The 18,152-nt window shown below is 40.3% G+C and overlaps 1 pseudogene; it reads left to right on the forward strand.

The window, feature by feature from the left end:
- The first annotated feature begins 1,189 nt into the window (after positions 1 to 1,189).
- The window catches only part of LOC112621613, a 49,963-nt pseudogene continuing 33,000 nt past the window's right edge, over positions 1,190 to 18,152 (forward strand).

Consider the following 18,152-nt stretch of genomic DNA (forward strand, 5'->3'; position numbering starts at 1 on the left):
AAATTTATATTCATATATTTCTACTATATTGTAGATGTTGATTTTGTGGAGCTATGATTTAATAAGATATTTTACCAGTAATAAGACGTTTTATAATTTTGTATATTGTTATTTTCTAAAAAGTTTAGTTATTTAAGTGCAAATGCAAAGGACAGGAGTGATCATATTGAAGCACTAGGAAAAGACTTTGTGGGTAAAAATTCGACCTCAAATATGCAAATATTTAACTTCCCATGTGGAAATAATGTCTTTTTACAAAAGAAAAATGAACATATTTGTTTGCATGGTGTTCTTATACACGCATGCATGCGCGCGCGCGCACACACACACACACACACACACACACACGCCTTTAGAAATGGTAACCAGGCCGGCTCACACCAGTAATCCCAGCACTTTGGGAGGCCAAGGTGGGTGGATCACCTGAGGTCAGGAGTTTGAGACCAGCCTGGCCAACATGGTGAAACCCTGTCTCTACTAAAAATACAGAAATCAGCTGTGTGTGGTGGCATGCACTTGTAATCCCAGCTACTCGGGAGGCTGAGACAGGGGATTGCTCGAACCTGGGAGGTGGAGGTTGCAGTGAGCCTAGATTACACCATTCTTCTCCAGCCTGGGCGACAGAGAAGACTGTCTCCAAAAAAAAAAAAGAAAAGAAAAAAAAGAATATGGTAACCAATCTATATTCTTTTTAGGTGATCTTTGAAAAGCAAAAGCAAATCTATCTGCAAACACATCTAGGTGTGGGGCAAGAGTGTGTGAAAATGGGACATTAAATAAGATTGATTGATGGAAAAAGTGATGTAGAATGTAGGCAAAATTCCTTCCACAATTTTGATGAAAGTTATTTTAATTTGTCTCATCATTCAGCTTAATAAGAAATAAAATTGAAAATAATTTACTTTGTCCTGGTATTTACATTTTACTAACTCCATATGTGTAGAAGTGTAAGGGATTTTTAGAAGAGAAACAAGGTTAAGACTTTTAAGCCTGAATTTGGATAAAAGATGAATCTTCAAAAGTATTGATAATTTTGGAAAATAATTTTTAAGAAAGGCATGACAGCCAGTGATTATCTAGTTAGGCAATTTGTTGCCAGGGATTGTGAAGCTTTACTATAAAAACTATAGGATGAGTGATGAATCCTTGATGCTGAGATTTTGTTCGTCTTCTTTTTTAATAGGTGGACATTGTACCACTGATTACCAAAGCAGACACAATTTCTAAAAATGATTTACAGACGTTTAAGAGTAAGATAATGAGTGAATTGATTAGCAATGGCATCCAGATATATCAGCTCCCAACAGATGAAGAAACTGCTGCTCAAGCGAACTCCTCAGTTAATGTAAGTTTCAGTAACAATATCTGACAAAGAAGCTATAAATGAGTGTTTATCCAGAATCTAGTGTGAGAATTTTTACATTTTCTTTATTTTGAAAAGCGTCTGCTGAGAATTGATTATTTGTAAGCAGATTTATTTAAATTTAATTGAAACACCGTGTTCCTCAAGGATATTGGCCTATAATTTTCTTCTTGGAAGTATATTTTCTTGCTTTGATATCAAGGGGAGGCTGCCTCATAAAATGACTCTGAAGGTGTTACCTCTTTTTTCTATTTTTTCAAAGAATTTGAGGATGTTTTATATTAAAATTTCTTTGAATGTTTGGTAGAATTTACCCATGAAGTAATCTGGTCCTGGGCTATATTTTGGAGTTTTGAAAAATTACTTCTTTAGTTTCTCTATTTGTTATTGGTCTCTTTAAACTCTCCATTTATTCTCCATTCAGTCTTGGTAGGTTATATGTTTCTAGTCATTTCACCATTTCTTCTAAGTTGTCAAATTGGTTGATGTACAATTGTCCATAATAGTCCCATATAATTCTGTTTATTTCTGTAATAAGTTGTAATGTCTTCTCTTTCATTTCTTATTTTATAACATATTCTCTATTTTTGTCCTAGGTCAAGGTAAGGGCTTTGATTTTGGCTTTTTCCCCCCAAATCAACTCTTAGCTTAATTGATTAATGTTTTTGTTTTATTTTATTGAGACAGAGTCTCACTCTGTTGCCCAGGCTGGAGTGCAGTGGCACAGTCTTGGCTCATTGTAACCTCCGTCTCCCGGATTCAAGTGATTCTCCTGCCTCAGCCTCCTGAGTAGCTGGGATTACAGGAGCGTGCCACCATGCCTGGCTAATTTTTGTATTTTTAGTTTAGATAGGGTTTCACTATGTTGGGTGGGCTGGTCTTGAACTCCTGAACTCAAGAGATCTCCTGGGATTACAGGCGTGAGCCACTGTGCCTGGCTGATTAAAATTTTTTAAATATTTCATGTATTTATGCTCTAATCTTTGTTTATTCTTTCCTTCTGCTAATTTGTGTGTGTGTGTGTGTGTAAGGTTAGGTTGTTTATTTGAGATCTTTTTGGTTTTTTTGAGATGGAGTCTCCCTCTGTCGCCCAGGCTGGAGTGCAGTGACGCAATCTCGGCTCACTGCAACCTCCGCCTGCCAGGTTCAAGCAATTCTCCTCCCTCAGCCTCCCGAGTAGCTGGGACTACAGGCATGCACCACCATACCCTAATTTTTTTTGTATTTTTGGTAGAGACGGTGTTTCCCCATGTTAGCCAGGCTGGTCTTGAACTCCTGACCTCAGGCAATCCACCTGCCTTGGCCTCCCAAAGTGCTGGGATTACAGGCATGAGCCACCATGCACAGGCGAGATCTTTTTTTAACAGATGTAGGTGTCTACTACTATAAACTTCCTTTGTTTTTTATTTTAGATTCAGAGGGTGTAAGTGCATATTTGTCAAATAGATATAGTGCATAATGGTGAGATTCGGCTTCTAGTGTAACTATCCTGAGATAGTAAACTTTGTACCCAACAGATCATTTTTTTTTTTTTTTGAGACATGGTCTCACTCTGTTGTCCCAGCTGGTGTGCAGTGCTGTGATCACATCTCACTACCAGTAGATAATTTTTTGACCATCAGCCTCCTCCCAATCTCTGCCTTTTGGAGTCTCGTTATCTATTGTTTCCATCTTTATGTCCTTGTGTACTCATTGTTTAGCTCCTGCTTATGAGAACATGTGGTACTTGATTTTCTGTTTCTGAGTGATTTCACTTAGGATAATGGCCCGCAGCTCCATCCATGTTACTGCACAGAGCATGATTTCTTTTTTTTATGGCTGCATAGTATTCCATGGTGTATATATACTACATTTAAAAAATCCAGTCCACTGTTAATGGACATTTAGGTTAATTCCATGACTTTACTATTATGAGTAGGAATGTAATACACATATGAGTGAAAGTGACTTTTTAATGTAACGTTTACTTTCAGGTAGATGCCTAGTATAATCACTGGGTCAAATGGTAGCTCTATTTTTAGTGCTTTGAGAAATCTCTATATTGTTTTTCATAGAGATTGTGCTAATTTATGGTCCCACCAACAGTGAATAAGCATTCATTATTCTTTACATCCACACCAACATCTGTTGTGTTTGCAGTAATAGCCATTCTGACTATGTAAGATGATATCTTATTGTGTGTGTTTGTGTGTGTGTGTGTGTGTTTTTGAGACAGAGTCTCACTCTGTCACTCAGACTGGAGTGCAGTGAAATGATTTCGGCTCACTGCAACCTCCGCCTCCTGGATTCAAGCGATTCTCCTGCCTCAGCTCCCCGAGTTGCTGGGATTACAGGCACCCACCACCAGACCCAGCTAATTTTTGTATTTTTAGTAGAGTTGGGGTTTAACCTCATTGGTCAGGCTGGTCTCAAACTCCTGACCTCAGGTGATCCACTTGCCTTGGCCTCCCAAAGTGCTGGTATTACAGGTGTGAGCCACTGCACCTGGCCTTTATTGTGGTTTTAATTTGTATTTCTTGATGATTGGTGATGTTGAGCGATTTTTCATATGTTTGGTGGCCACTTGTGTGTCTTCTTTTGAGAAATGTCTGTTCATATCCTTTGCAGTCTTTTTAATGGGGTTGTTTATTCTTGGTTGTTGTTGAGTTGTTTGTGTTCTTTGTAGATTCTGCGTATTAGTCCTTTTTCAGATGCAAAGTTTGCAAATATTTTGTTCCTGTTGTGTAGATTGTCTGTTTACTCTGTTGATTATTTCTTTTGCTGGGCTCTTTAGTTTAAGTCCCATTTGTGTATGTTTGGTTTTGTTGCATATGTTTTTCAGGACTAATTTATGAATTATTTGCCTAGGCCAATATCTGGAAGAGTTTTTCCTACATTTTCTTCTAGGATTTTTATAGCATCTGGTGTTTCATTTAAGTCGTTAATGCATCTTGAGTTATAGTTTGCATATGGTAAGAGATGGGGATTCAGTTTCATTCTTTTGCCTATGGGTAGCCAATTTTCCCAGCACCATTTATTAAATAGAATGCCCTTTCCCTATTGTTTGTTTTTGCCAACTTTGTCAAAGATCACTTGGATGTAGGCATGTGGCTTCATTACTGGTTCTTTATTCTCTTTTCTTTCACAATTTTTTTCTCCCTTTTTTAGCTGTATCCTTCCTAGCAACGGACTCTTTATTCTGTTCTATTAATCAATCAGTCTGTTTTTGTACCAATGCCATACTGGTTTATTTAGTATTGGATTATAGTATAATTTGAAGTCAGACACATGATGCCTCTGGCTTAGTTCTTTTTGCTTAGGATTACTTTGGCTATTTAGATGCATTTTTGGTTCCATATGATGTTTAGGATCGTTTTTTTCTAATCCTGTAAAAAATGTTACTGGTAATTTGATAGGAATTGTGGTGAATCTTTAGGTTGCTTTAGTTAATATGGTCTTGGTAATGTTATTGATTCTTCCAATAGAAAAATTCCATAAATTTTTGGAATAGTTTCAGTAAGATTGATACCAGCTCTTCATTGTACTTCTGGCAAAATTTGGCTGTAAACCCATTTGTTCTTTTTGTTTGTTTGTTTGTTTGAAATTATTTTATTACTGAGTCTATTTCATTACTTGTTATTGGTCTATTTAGGATATCTATTTTTTTTCTGGTTCTGTCTTAAGAGGTTGTATGTTTCCAGGAATTTATCCATTTTCTTTCTTTCTTTCTTTTTTTTTTTAAGGAATATAAAACTATTATTGACAGCTGTTCACCAGTATTTACAATAAGGTAAACGACATACAGTTGGATAACATTCTCATTACCACAGAGGTGTTTTTCCTGCCTTTTGCTAAACCATTAAAGCAAGTACTGAAAAGATTGAGTCTACATGTAAGGAATGAGTTGGGGTAAAGAAAAACATGTATGTCTTTTAGTTTACTTTTGTAATTTAAGCTATAAAAGGCTTTTTTTTTTTTTTTTTTTTTTGAGACAGAGTCTCGCTCTGTTGTCCAGACTGGAGAGCAGTGGCGCCATCTCGGCTCACTGCAATGTCTGCCTCCCGGGTTCAAACAATTCTCTAGAAGAGGCCATTTTTTATTGCAGACTTGAAGAGCTATTATTCACTGCCTCCAAGCTGCTCTGGGTTGAAGCTCTGCAGCATCTCTGGCCCTGTGCACCTCTGGCTCAAGCCACATCTGAGCAGGGAGGGATAAATTTAACCATTTTGTCTAGGTTTTCTAGTTTGTATGCATAGAGATATTCATATTAGTTTCTGATCTTTTGTTTTCTGTGGTATCAATTGTAACGTCACTTTTATCACTTCTGATTGTGCTTGTGCTTACTTAAATCTTCTTTTTTCTTGGTTAATCTAGCTAGCGCCATATCACTTTTCTTTCCTTTCTTTTTTTCTTTTTTATTTCTTGAGACAGAGTTTCACTTTGTTGTCCAGGCTGGGGTTCAGTGGCACGATCTTGACTCACTACAACCTCTGCCTCCCAGGTTCAAGCAATTGTTATGCCTCAGCCTCCTGGACCTGGGATTACAGGCATCCGCCCCCATGCCCAGCTGATTTTTTGTATTTTAGTAGAGACAGGGTTTCCCCATCTTGCCCAGGCTGGTCTCGAACTCCTGAGCTCAGGCGATTCACCTGTCTCAGCTTCCCAAAGTGGTAGGATTACAGGCATGAGCCACGGTGCCTGGCCTAGCACCGTATCAATTTTCTTATCTTTTCAAAAAACAAAACAGGTTTTTTGAACTAACACAGGTAAAAAATAAAGAAAATTTAAATAAATAAGAGGTCAAGAAATAGGAAATTGTGTAAAGCAACCCAACTTATGAGTTGTAGGCATTCCTGAGAGAGAAGAGGAGAAGATAAAAAGATTGGAAACATATTTGAGGGAATAATCAGAAAAACTCTCTTGGCCTTGCTAGAAAGGTACACATCCAGATGCAAGAAGCTCAGAGAACACCTGGAAATACTTTGCAAGATGAACTTCACCAGACTATCTAAAGTCAACTAGAAGGAAAATACTCTGAAAGAAGCAAGAGAGAAATTTCAAATCACCTATAAAGGAAATCACATTAGACTAACTACAGACTTCACAGAAGAAACTTTACAAGCCAGAAGGCACTGGGATTCTATTTTCTGTCTGTCTTCTGCTTAGTCTAGCCTATTGTTAAAGCTTTCAACTGTAAATCGGTCCTTCAGTGTGTTTTTCGTTTCTAGAAATTCCATTCTTTTAATTTAAAGATATCTGTACTTAATTCACATTCTGCATTGTTCTGATATCTTTGTGATGATTTTCAATCTTCTCTTGGATCTCATTGAGCTTCCTTACCATATTTTGAATTCATTATCTTTCATTTCAGAATTGTCATTTTGGTTGGTAGGATCCATTGCCAGAGAGCTAGTGCGTCCTTTGGTAGTGTCAAAACATTCTGCATTTTTTGTTTTGTTTTGTTTTATTTTTTAATTCATGATGCCAAAGTTCTTATGATGGTTTCTTCTCATCTGGGAAAGTTGTCACTTCTTATTTTTGAATTTACTTTAATTTAGATGGGGCTTTTCCCCCTTGTGGGTGTAACTATAGCGTCTATGGGGTAGGGGGCTTTGGCTTTGTTTCTTTAGCCCTGTACCCTTCTGTCAGTAGACTTTTTATTGGTTTGTGCCGTTTAACCTCCATGCCAGTAAGTGGCACTTATGAGTAAGAGCCAGCTATGGCAGAAGCGGATGGTGTGTGTTTGATCTTTGTTTACTGTGATTTCGTCTCTGTTGTTTCAGGTGATAGGCTGCTTTATGTAATGCCTAGACTCTGAGTTGCCTGTTCAGCCCAGAGGGGAAGACAAAGCTGGGCAGAGCTGGACCACAAAGCTTACCCACCAACATCTCAGTGGATGAACATGAAGAGTAGCCTTTATGGGGGTGGCTGGAGCAGCTCCTGTTGAAATGCTCACAGATCTCTGTAGGGAGGGAGGAGCTGTACCAGCTCTGCCTCCTATGTAGGTAGGAACATGATCTGTTTCCCTATCCTACCCCTGTCCCAGAGCTCATGACTCTTAGTTCAGACAGACGATGTCATCTACCTCCAGGTCATAATGTAGCCAAGAGCCATTGAAAATGCCTGTCTGGTGACTCTTCATAGGAGCAACCTCAGGGTAGGAGGTTGCTCAGCCCAATACAGACAGCCCTGTGGCTTGCCTGTTCTCTCATGCAGGAACGCTGCTACTTTGTGTACACAGGGGAAGCAGCTTCACCTTTCAGCACAGGAGGGTGGGTTTCAGCTGTTGTAGTGTCGGCCGGCTGGGTCAGCACAGCCTTAGTCTCCAGAGGGAGTGATCGGGTGCCAGTGGTGGACTGGGCTAGCCATTTTCTTGATTCTCAGATCCCAAATGGTGTTCTGGATGGCATGCATAAGTACTGGAGGGACTGGATCAGAAACAGGCTGGCATATGTGTCCTCAGGTACCCAGGGTTCAGATGCTGGCTGTGATAGGGGCAGGCTGGCCCCCACACAACTGGCAGAAAACTTAGGCAGGGGCAGGAAGAATGCTCAGGCAACTGCAGAATGCTAAAGCGACAGCAGTGCCAGGGCTGATTGCAAGTACCTGGGGGCTGGGCTCTCAGAAGAGTGCCAGGCCACAGCTGAAATGATCAGATGGGAACATTGTTCTTAATTCTTTTTCTTTGAGACAGAGTTTTGCTCTTGGTGCCCAGGCTGGAGTGCAATGGTAGGGCCTCAGCTCATTGTAACCTCTGCCTCCCGGGTTCAAGCAATTCTCCTCCCTCAGCCTCCTGAGTAGCTGGCATTACAGGCACCTGCCATCACACCGGCTAAATTTTGTATTTTTAGTAGAGACGGGGTTTTGCCATGTTGGCCAGGCTGGTCTTGAACTCCTGACCTCAGGTAATTTGCCTGCCTCAGCCTCCCAAAGTGCTGGGATTACAGGCGTGAGCCACTGCACCCAGCCCATCCTTTGTTCTTAAAGGACAGTTTTTTGGGGGTAAAGTATTCCTTTTCGTCTTTCTCTTTCTTCCAGTACATTGAATCATCCCACTGTTTCTTGACCTGCAAGATTTCTGTTGAGATGTCCATTGATAGTCTTATGCAGGCTCCCTTATATGGGACAAGATGTTTTTCTCTTGCTGCTTTCAGAATTCTCTTTGTGATATAGGTCAGAGTATACAAAGATTCAGTTTACAAAATGAGTAATTTCTTTTTTTTTTTTTTTTTTTTTTTGAGATCTAGTCTCACTCTGTTGTCCAGGCTGGAGTGCAGTGGCAGTGATCTTGGCTCACTGCAAGCTCTGCCTCCTTCTGAGATTTCTATAATGCGTACATTGGTTTTCTTGACAATTTTCTGTAAGTTCCATATGCTCTCTTCACTTTTTCCATCCTTTTTGTTTTTGTTCATGTAATGATAATTTCAAATACTTTGCTTTAGAGTTCACTCGTTCTTTCTTCTGCTTGATTGAGTCTTGCATTGAAGCTGTCCACTAAAATTCTCAGTGCAATTATTTTACATTGTGGAGCCAGAATTTTTGTGTTTTTTATTTGTTGATATAACTTCTAATTTTGTTCATGTATTGTTTTCCTCATTTCATTTTGTCATTTGTCTGTATTTGCTTGAAGCTTATTTAGCTTTTTGTTTAGACCGTGATTTTGAATTTTTGCTGGCCGTGGTGGCTCACACCTGTCATTTCAGCACTTTGGGAAGCCGAGGTGGGCGGATCACCTGAGGTCAGGAGTTTGAGGCTAGCCTGGCCAACATGGTGACACCCCATCTCTACTAAAAATACAAAAACTAGCTGAGCATGGTGGTGCGTGCCTGTAGTTCCAGCTACTCGGGAGGCTGAGGCAGGAGAATCGCTTGAACTTGGGAAGTGGAGGTTGCAGTGAGTTGAGATCACACCACTGTACTCCAGCCTGGGTGACAGAACGAGACTCTTGTCAAAACAGACAAACAAACAAACATAATTATTTTGAATTTTTTTCAAGTAGCACATGGATCTTCATTATTTTAGGGCCTGTTAATGGCTCTATATTAGCAATTTTTTTCTCTTTTTGTTTTTGTGGGGTCATGTTTGACTTCTTCCTCATGATCTTCATAGTCTTGCATTGGTCTTTGCTTATTTAAAGGAGCAATCTTGTCTTCTCATCTTTACAAACTTGTTTTATTAGGTAAAGACACTCTCATCTTAGGCTCCCAACTGGTGTAACTACCTTAGGGACCATGGTCATATGAGATGGATCGGGTCCTGGTCTTCTGTGAATTCTGCAGTCAGTCTGCATGTGGGTGAAGCTCATGGAAGGACTTTGGACAAGGAGCTTCAGTGCTTCGGGCATGTGGGGTTGGAGCCAAGTCCACAGAGAAATGTGGATGCTTATAGGTCTGCTGAGTCTGCACTTAATGTATTTGCTACTAAGGTGTGAGCCTGTGTTCTTAAAGGGGCTTTCCTTGGTCTTCAGATGTACTAGAATATCATAATCTGCTATCTGGATTCCAAAGCTCCCGCAATGGCACTTTTGTCCATAGATGCTTGCCAAATTAGCATTTTCTCGGGGGATAAGAACTGGGATCTCCTAGTCTCTTATCTTGCAGGTGTCACTCTCCTTTAATTCTTTAATCTTGGTTTCTCTTAGATCTGTGGACCTAATTATAATGACTATTGGAAATAAAATATTTTTTTAATAAATCCAACATCTGAACAGTCTCACAGCCAGTTTCTGTTGACCACTTTTTTTCTTTTTTTAGGGGTATATTTTATTTTATACATTCCATGTAATATTTTGTTACAAATGGGGTATTTTAGATACTGCATTGTAACAACTTGGGATGGGAGTTCTATCTCCTCCCCTAGAGCTTGTTATGTATTTGTTCAGTAACTGGCAGAATGGTTTGAGTAAAGTCTGTTTCTCCTACAATGTTAAGCCTCTGATGTTGCTCCTCGTTAAGGTGCAGTTTTAGGCAGGCCCATAGCCACACTGAATGAAGTGGTTTTGGTTGCCCTCTCTCTTTTCACATGATTGTACCCAGCTGATAAGCTCCACTAATTGCCAGCTGATTGCTCAGTTGTTTGCAACACTGCCCTGTTAAAGATAATGTTCTGTAAATGAATTCTATCAAATTGTGTCTCCTTTTAAGGAATGATTTCTGAGGTCAGTGTTTGACATTTGTTGCAACCCCAGGGTGCCTCCTCCCAGCTTTCTTATTATTTGTTTCTGTCTTGCAAACTAGTTGGACTACAATTTAGCCTTTATTGGAGTCTCCTTATAATTTTATTTCACCACAACCTTCATCCTCCTTTTTTTTTTTTTTTTTTTTTTTTTTTTTGAGATGAAGTCTCACTCTGTTGCCCAGGCTGGAGTGCAATGGCATGATCTTGGCTCACTGCAACCTCCGCCTCCTGGGTTCAAGCAATTCTCCTGCCTCAGCTTCCTGAGTAGCTGGAATTACAGGCACCTGCCACCATGGCTGGCTAATTTTTGTATTTTTAGTAGAGACAGGGTCTCACCACTTTGGCCAAACTGGTCTCAAACTCCTGACCTCAAATGATCCACCTGCCTTGGCCTCCCAAAGGGCTGAGATTACAAGTGTGAGCCACATGCCCGGCCCCATCCTTCTTTTTAAATGTAAAAGACTAGTTTTTTTTGAGTAGTTTTATGTTTGTAGAAAAATTGAGCAGAAAGAACAGAGACATCTTAAGGCCCTCCCTTGATTTTCTTCTATTATTAACATCCTGCCTTAAGTGTGGTGTATTTGTTACACTTGATGAGGCAATATTGGTAAGTTGTAAACTAAAGTTCGTATTGGACAATTCTTCACTGTGTTGAATATTGTATGGGTTTGAACAGATGTCTAGTGACCTCTATCCCATAGTACAGTAACATTCACCATAGTTTCACTGCCCTAAATATCACCTGTACTTGACGTGATTCATTTCTGTCTCCTTCTCTTCCCTTTACCCTTGGCAACTATTGATCTTTTTACTCTTCATAATTTTCCATTTTGGGAATATCATATAGTTGGAGTCATAGTTCGTGTAGAACTTTCGGATTGGCTTCACTCTACTTAGAAATATGTATTTAAGGTTTCTCTGTGCCTTTTTTTGTGGCTTGGTAGCTGATTTCTTGTTATCATTGAATAATATTTCATGTTTAGGTATGCCACAGATTGTTTATCGACTCACCGATTGAAGAACATCTTGGATGCTTTCAAGCTTTAGCAATTATGAATAAAGTTGCTATAAACATTTGTGTGCAGGCTTTTGTACGGATGCAGGTTTTCAACTTATTTGGATAAATGCTGATGAGTGCACTTATGGGTCATACGGTAAAAGTACATTTAGTTTTGAAAGAAACTGCCAAACAGTCTTACAATGTGGCTATGCCATTTTGCATTCCCACAGGCAGTGAGTGATAGTTCCTGCTGCTCTCTTTCTTTCCCAGGATTTGGTGTTGTCAGTGTTTTGGATTTTGGAAATTAAAAAAAAATTTTTTTTTTGTTTTTGAGATGGAGTCTCATTCTTGTCACCCAGGCTGAAGATTACAGGTGTGCACCACCACAGCTGGCTACTTTCTGTGTGTTTTTAGTAGAGATGGGGTTTCACCATGTTGGTCAGACTGGTCTCAAACTCCTGACCTTGGGTGATCCACCCACCTCAGCCTTCCAAAGTGCTGGGATTACAGGGGCGAGCCACTGTGCCTGACCTAAAAATTTTTTTAACTCTTATTTTAGATTCAGTGGGTGGAAATTTAATAAATGTGTAGTATCATGTATTTTAATTTGCAATTCCTTGAGGATATATGATGTTGATCATCTTTTTTACATGCTGGTTTGTTATCTGAATATCTTTTCTGTTGACGTGGCTATTTGGATCTCGTGCCCATTCTTAATTGGGTTGTTCATTTTCTTGTTGTTGAGTTTTAAGAGTTCTTTGTATATTTTGGACATCAGTGCTTCATGAAGTGTGTGTTTTGTAAAGATTTTCTCTCAGTTGGTGGCTTATCTTGTTATCTTTAACAGTGTCTTTTGCTAGCAGAAGTTTTAGTTTTAATGAAGTCCAACTCATCAATTCTTTCCATTCATCGATGATGTTTTTGGTATTATATAGATGAAGTCATTGCTAAACCCAAAGCCACCTACATTTCCTTTTATGGTATCTGTTGCAAGGGAATGATGACCCTCTGGACTGGTGGTGTAGGCATAAAAGAATTTACCGGGTGGGCTTGGTGGCTCATGCCTGTAATCCCAGCACTTTGGGAGGCCAAGGTGGGTGGATCACCTGAGGTCGAGAGTTTGAGACTAGCCTGACCAACATGGTAAAACCTTGCCTCTACTAAAAATACAAAATTAGCTGGGCGTGGTGCCACATGCCTGTAATCCCAGCTACTTGGGAGGCTGAGGCAGGAGAATCCCTTGAACCTGGGAGGCGGAGGTTGCCGTGAGCCAAGATCACTCCATTGCACTCCAGCCTGGCCAACAAGAGCAAAACTCTGTCTGCAAAAAAAAAAAAAAAAAAAGAATTTACCTTGTTGAGGCAGAGGTTGCAGTGAGCCAAGATTGCACCACTGCCCTCTAGCCTGAGTGACAGAGTGAGACTCTCTCAAAAAAAAATAATAATAATTTACTTTGTTGTAGGTAGGGAAGGTAGACTTATTAAAGAAAGTAGGAAAATACATTGCTAGGGAAGCAATAGGCAGCTTGCAAGAAAGAAGCTGACTGCAAACAAGGGATTGCCTGAGATTTTATAGGCTAGTTCTTAGGCTATATGCTGAAGAGGGCTTTCTGTAGTGCTGATAATGCCAAGGTTGTGATGCAAGATTCTTCTCAGTCATTTTGCCAGCCAGGGACCTCTGGCCAGTGACACTGCCACCTGGGCCTTGCTTGGGCATGCTACCTGCCACACAGGAGGCTTTCCATTCAATTGGCCCAGTCTGGCTTGCACAGCGGCTCAGCCTGTGGCTGGACCAGCATGCCCCAGCCTGCCATGTTATAGCTTCTACCTGAGATGGGGGATTCACGAGCTCTTTTCCCATGTCCAAGAAGAATGAGGATACCCTGACAATTGAAGGACGAGGAAGGCAAAGAAGAATTTTATTGAGTGATGGAATAGCTGTCATTGGAGAGGGGACCTGGGGGCAGTTTCTCTCCTTGTGTGGCTAAGCCCCGGGATTTTATGGGCTCAGAACAGAGAAGTGCATGCTGATTGGTTTATGAGTATGCAAAAAGGTTAAAACAAAGGCACCACCCAAAGGTGGGCACAACAATGTGAAAAAACAATTAGGAAGTGTAGGTGTGTATGTAAACCAGGTGAAGGGCGGGGATCAGTCAGAGGAAAGAGCACCAGGCAGGGAGGCGGCTTCTCAGTCCAGTCCGTGGATTTGACTTGTAGCTTGGCTTTCAGGGTTTAAACTGTCCTTGGCTTGGAGGTGGGATTTCCCTGGGGACTTGTCCCTATCTGCCTAGGCATTTGTCTGCCTCCTGCCGCTATCAGTGCAGTGAGCTAACTTGCAATTTTTTTTTTATCAACCGAGGGTCTGCTGGTAGCCAGGCACAGGAAGATTGTGCGTTATTGTGCAGGTGGGCTGTGTGTTCTGAATTATGAAGAAAGACTTGTAGCTTATCTGCTTCCCTTTTTTTGGTTTCCCCTGCTCCCACCAGCCTGACTCCCCTTCCCTGATTAGGACTCTACATTATCTTCTAGGAATTTTGTCATTTTATGCTTTACGTTTAGGCCTGTGATCTGGTTTGAGTTAATTTTGTGAAATATCTAACGTCTGTTTATAGATTCTTATTTTTGCATGTGAATATCCAGTTCCAGCACCATTTGTTGAAAAGAATATCGTTTCTCCATTGAATTCCCATTGCTTCTTTGCCAAATATCAATTGACTATATTTGTGTAGGCATATTTCTGGGCTCTCTATTCTGTTCCATTGATCTGTTTGTCTATCATTTTGCCCATGCCATGCTCTTTTGATTACTATGGATTTGTAGTAAATCCTGAGGTTGAATAGTATGTCTTCCAACTTTGTTCTTCAATGTTATGTTGGCTATTCTAGTTCTTTTGCCTTTTCATATAAATTTTGGAGTTAGTTTATTATTTACAAAATAATTTGGTGAAATTTTGATTGGGATTGTGGTGAATTCATAGGTTAAGTTATGGAAAATTGACGTCTTGACAATATTGAGTCTTTCTATCCATGTACATGGAATGTCTCTCCATTTATTTAGATGGTCCCTGAGTTTTTCTTTTGTTTTCTTTCTTTTCCTTTTTCTTTCTTTTTTTTTTTTTTTTTTTTTGTATTTTTAATAGAGATGGGGTTTCACCATGATGGCCAGGCTGGTTTTGAACTCCTGACCTCAGGTGATCCACCTGCTTTGTCCTCCTAAAGTGCTGGAATTACAGGCGTGAGCCACCACGCCCAGCCTGTACCTGGCTTTTTCAATGGAGTTTTATAGTTTTTCTCATGTAGAACCACTGTGAAAAACAGTATGGTGGTGGTGTGGTATGGCTGTGTCTCCACCAAATCTCAACTTGAATTATGTCACTCAGAATCTCCACATGTTTTGGGAGGGACCCAGGGGAGGGTAATTGAATTATGGGGGCTGGTCTTTCCCATGCTATTCTCGTGATAGTGAATAAGTCTCACAAGATCTGATGCGTTTATCAGGGGTTTCTGCTTTTGCTTCTTCCTAATTTTCTCTTGCTGCTGCTGTGTAAGAAGTGCCTTTCACCTCCCACCATGCTTCTAAGGCCTCCCTAGCCAAGTGGAAGTGTAAGTCCAATTAAACCTCTTTCTCTTCTTAGTTGCGGATATATGTTTATCAGCAGTGTGAAAACAGACTAATACAGGTGGTTTCTCCAAAATTGAAAATAAAATTACCGTATGATCTCACAATCCTGTTTCTGGGTATATATCTGAAAGAATTGAAAGCAGGGTCTTAGATATTTGTAAAGGCATATAAATTGTGTTATTATTCACAGTAGCTGAGAGCTGCAAGCAACCCAAATGTCTATCAACAGAAGAATAGGTAAGGGAGGATTAACTCTGAGATCTGTATTTGATTCCATTGGTCTACTTGTCTGTCTTTATGCTACTTCCAAACTATTTTAATTACTGTAGCTTTGTAATATGTTTTGAATTCTAGAAGTGTGAGACCTCTAACTTTGGTCTTTCTTTTCAATTTTTTTTTTTGGCTGTTCAGGTCCCTTGGGATGACATTTAAATTTTTGGATGGGTTTTCTCTGTTTCATGGCCTGTTTCCCCTCCAAGGCAAAATCTCTGAGGCAGTGTTTTGTAATTGTGGGTGGAAACAATGACAAGTTACCCCCCCCGCCCCCCTCCCCCCAAGCTTCAGGCACCCGCTGGTAACCGAGAGCTCATCGTGGAGGAGCAGCAGTCTGAGGTTCTTTGGATTGCTTCCCCACATAATGAGCCACTGCCTCATGAACTAGGCAAGGATGGTCAGGGCCCCCATCTTCTCCGTTTGCTGCATCCAAGGCAGGGCCCCTATTTCACAAGTAGGTCTTGAGTGTTAAAAGGGAGCCTCCAACTCTCAAATGCACTTGCCTCAAAACAAATAGATGGGGGTTGGATGCGGAATGCTGTGTTGTCTCTGGTTTTAGCGTCAGGGCAGTAGTAAAGATGACTAAACTCTTTATTTGTATAAATATTTTTTGGTAGTAAATACCTAACATATTAGCTTAAAATGTGAAGGATGATAACTTTTTATTTGTTTATTTATTTTGAGGTGGAGTCTTGCTCTTGTTGCTCAGGCCAGAGTGCAATGGCGCGATCTCAGCTCACTGCAACCTCTGCCTCCTGGATTCAAGCAATTCTCCTGCCTCAGCCTTCTGAGTAGCTGGGATTATACATGCCCATCACCACACCCAACTAATTTCTGTATTTTTAATACAGATGGGGTTTCACCATGTTGGCAAGGCTGGTCTCGATCTCCTGGCCTCAGGTGATCTGCCCACCACGGCCCGTCAAAGCGCTGGGATTATAGGCATGAGCCACCATGCCCAGCTGAAAGATGATAAATTTTGAAAGTATGTAGATTCAGATTTCCATCCTATCTTCTCTACTTAAAAGCCAAGAGATCCTGCACAATTCACTCATCTTCCCTGAGACTGTTAACTTATCTATGCTATGGGATCAATGACACCTCTATTAAGGCTTTTTTTTTTTTTTTTTTTTTTTGAGACGGAGTCTCGCTGTGTCGCCCAGGCTGGAGAGCAGTGACCGGATCTCAGCTCACTGCAAGCTCCACCTCCCGGGTTTACGCCATTCTCCTGCCTCAGCCTCCTGAGTAGCTGGGACTACAGGCGCCCGTCACCGTGCCCGGCTAGTTTTTTGTATTTTTTAGTAGAGACAGGGTTTCACCATGTTAGCCAGGATGGTCTTGATCTCCTGACCTCGTGATCCGCCTGTCTCGGCCTCCCAAAGTGCTGGGATTACAGGCTTGAGCCACCGCGGCCGGCTTTTTTTTTTTTTTTTTTTTTTTGTGAGGTGTAAGTGCCAAAATCTTTGTAAAGGATCTGAAACACGGAGTCTAAACTGTAACTGTTAATTGCATTTCTTCCATTTCTCTTTTCTTATTATTTACACCTCTTTTTTTATTTCTTATTTTGTGTGTGTGTGTGTGTGTGTGTGTGAAACACCTCCTTTATTTTAAGATAACTGAAACACTAAATAGATTTCTGAATTGAAATGCTAAGTACCATAAAATTTTAAAAATTCTTTTTGCCGGGCATGGTGGCTCATGCCTGTAATCCCAGCACGTTGGGAGGCCAAGGTGGGCAGATCACCTGAGGTCAGGAGTTTTAGACCAGCCTAGCTAACATGGTGAAACTCAGGGTCTACTAAATAATCCAAAAATTAGCCAGGCGTGGTGGCAGGTGCCTGTAATCCCAGCTACTAGGGAGGCTGAGGCAGGAGAATTGCTCAAAACTGGAAGGTGGAGGTTCCAGTGAGCCAAGCTCACACCATTGCACTCCAGCCTGGGTGACAGAGCCAGACTCTGTCTCAAATAAACAAACATAATTTATTGAGGTATATACAGTATTGCTTATTAATACATTTTATATTGTATCCATTAATTATGTTAATAGTTGTAGTTATTTTTAATATTTTTGTCTTTGAACTTTATACCAGAGTTACAAGTTATTTGTATGTTATTTCTTCGACATTCAGGGTAAAGATGGTTCAGGGTAAAGATAGTGTGAGAAAAATGATGTCTACTAAAAATCTTTTTTGTGTGTGTTTCCCACAGCAGGATACCTTGCTTTAGGCTCTGCACAGTAGACAGTTTCCAACTGTGTGCACAGCCTGAGACTGATGCTGACAGAAACCAATTGGCACATATTGTTAAGTCTTAAAATAAGATACAGGGTAGATCCCTAATTAAGTTTATTACAATATCATCATCACTGTCATTTTTATAACAGGAGTGAGAGTAATAGAGTGAGCTCTATTGGTGCTAGAGAATTCAATTGATATTCTTATTTTCTAGGTGCTGTTACCCTTTGCTGTGGTGGGGAGTATAGATGAAGTGAAAGTTGCAGAAAGGATGGTCAGAGGCCGTCACTACCCTTGGGGAGTTTTGCAAGGTAAAAATGAAAGAGGGCAGGCTTTGGAATGATTAAGTTAAATATATGTGTGTCATTCATAGTCTCAAAGTAACATTTTAACTTGGGCTAATATTGGTAACTCTGGTAATCTGTAAGTTAACAGTTACTAATGAGGAACATAAACTCTGTTTTATTTAAACTAATGCTTACTTTGACCGTGATTCATTCTCATAG

The sequence above is a fragment of the Theropithecus gelada genome, chromosome 3 (assembly GCF_003255815.1).
Source record: "Theropithecus gelada isolate Dixy chromosome 3, Tgel_1.0, whole genome shotgun sequence".
Taxonomy (NCBI): Eukaryota; Metazoa; Chordata; class Mammalia; order Primates; family Cercopithecidae; genus Theropithecus; species Theropithecus gelada.